Genomic DNA, 2,196 nt, shown 5'->3' with positions numbered 1-2,196 from the left:
GATTGAACATTTTGTATTTTATTGATCCAAAAAGAAAGAATGACTATGATAAAATACCATGTATTTAGGAGTAGTGCTCATCTTTCATACCTAGTATTTTCCTTTAGGGCCTGATGTTATAAGAGAAGATACTTTTACCATTTTATGATTAGTGTTTCTATACATTCTTTTACTCACCTTTCATACTGCTTATGTTCTTGAGTCTTGACTAATGAGTAATGACCTTGATCACATGCAGCTTTTACGAAAGTACTTGCTTAAGGTCCGGATCTGGGAACAAAACTAAAGCGGTAAAGCATTATAGGTGAGAAGCTTTCTTTGGTTTTCAAACTTCTTGAATGTATGTTATCAAGGTGGTTTTTGGGTGGTTTCCCCTATGCTTGACGAGGGACGAGTCAAGTTCATTTTGTTGTAGAGAGAGTCCAGTTATTTTGTTGTAATACTTGATGTACATAAATGACGGTTCATCTGTAAAACAGATCTTGTATATATATACATTTTTAATTAATCGTGTAAAAGTTAGGTTATATGTACATATGGTTGTTGGAAGGATGTCATTATTGATTTCCAGGTTATGACAGGTTTAAGTATACGAAATGTTGACCAAACAAAGGAAACTCTGCCCAAAATTCGATAGAATTTGGATAGCGTAACACCTCATTCTATTTCTTCATATATACTTGGAGTTATCATAGCAAGCTTATAAGTCTATTAGTTTTACGACTGGGATGATCTCTTTTTTCTAGTGGTTTTCTTTGTACATTGTTTATTTAAATATGGTTTACTAATACTTATTTTATTTTTCTTTGTAGCGATGGGTCCTCGATCAAAGAATGTGAAGAATGTAGCGAAAACTACATTAAAGGGTGTTAAGAAATTGTTTGGTGGCGGTTCCTCTAGCGGTGATGCAGTTGGAAGAAAAAGACATAGGGTGACGGCTTAACGGCATCAGCGCGTAGAGGGGACCATTTGGAAAAAGAGGTTCTTGAGGTTCCTGAGGTTGATTCGTTTAGTGAAGATAGTGTAGATAGTGTAGATAGTGATACTAATGTAGGTTTAGATGTAGGTTTAGATGTAGGTTTAGATGTAGGTTTAGACAAAGGTTTAGACATAGTAGAAGAGTATAGTAGAAGAGGAGAGTGAGAGGAGGAGGAGAGTGAGGAGGAGGATGAGCAGGATGATGATGTTGAAGAATATGTGGTAGAAGACGTACCACCAGTGGAAGAAGCACCTCCGGTATTGGATTTCGTAAGAAAATCCAATGATGATTTGGAGTTTCAAAGAGGTGTGTATGGGGAGGCCCATTATGAGTCGAGTTGTTGTATGACTATGCGGTGCATGTCATTTCGCGATGTTTGGGAGAGAAGGGTAATATTTTGTTTTTCTTGTGTACTTTGATTTTCTTTTTTATAAAATCTTTTGTTTCTGTTCATATATATCTAATGCGTGCTCGGTTGTTTCAGGAGGATCGCGGAGCGTTGAAGTGTGTTTCACACTTAGCGAAGTTATCCCAATGGAATTTCAAAAATGAATGTGAAAGGTCTCCGAGATTTGCCGTGCAGTTGAGAAGGACTGGGTTGTTTGATCTCGTGGAAGGTTATCACGAGCATATGGATCCACCATTGATCTCGGCGTTTGTGGAGAGATGGCATCCGGAGACCAACACCTTCCATATGCCAGTTGGGGAGATGACTGTGACTTTGGACGATGTTGTCCAAATCAGGAGTGGAGTCACAAGATTAGAGAAGAGAAGGTGCAAAGGGGGGATGAGTGAACTTACAGCAATCGATAAATCTCTTACATCTTGGTCTGGGGCTTCCTATTGATTTGATTAGGGCGGAGATGGAAGCTAGCAGGTTCACTTCAAAAGTAAGGCTAGAATTCATCCGGAAGCATTTTGCGAACAAGATTCATGATAGCCCTATATGTGCTATTCTTTGAATGTGGTAGAGAAGGCCTCGAAGTTTCGGGATGTTCAACGACCGTTAGAGCTTTTATTCTATTTTTCTTTGGATGTGCCGTTTTTTCTTGACAAGTCGGGATTTGGAGTGCCTATATGTTATCTGAGGCCGTTGTTGAAATTCAGTGAGATAGAAGAGTATGCATGGGGTGCAGCAATTTTGGCGTTTTTATATAGAGGTCTCGGGGCTGCCACATGTGCGAAGGTGAAAGGAGTTACAGGCTATATGACTCTTC

At 39.0% G+C, this 2,196-nt stretch overlaps 1 long non-coding RNA gene across 1 annotated transcript; it reads left to right on the top strand.

Annotated features, from left to right (window-relative positions):
• The first annotated feature begins 272 nt into the window (after nt 1-272).
• LOC147514068 (uncharacterized) lies at nt 273-1,715 on the top strand. Its single transcript, XR_015215889.1, has 3 exons — nt 273-304; nt 813-1,285; nt 1,464-1,715. It is a non-coding gene; the product is annotated as an uncharacterized LOC147514068 (long non-coding RNA).
• The last annotated feature ends 481 nt before the right edge of the window (nt 1,716-2,196 follow it).

The sequence above is a fragment of the Coptis chinensis genome, chromosome 3, assembly GCF_015680905.1.
Source record: "Coptis chinensis isolate HL-2020 chromosome 3, ASM1568090v1, whole genome shotgun sequence".
Classification (NCBI taxonomy): Eukaryota; Viridiplantae; Streptophyta; class Magnoliopsida; order Ranunculales; family Ranunculaceae; genus Coptis; species Coptis chinensis.
The sequence above is the reverse complement of the archived record's forward strand: the minus strand, read 5'-3'. Positions and strand labels throughout refer to the sequence as shown.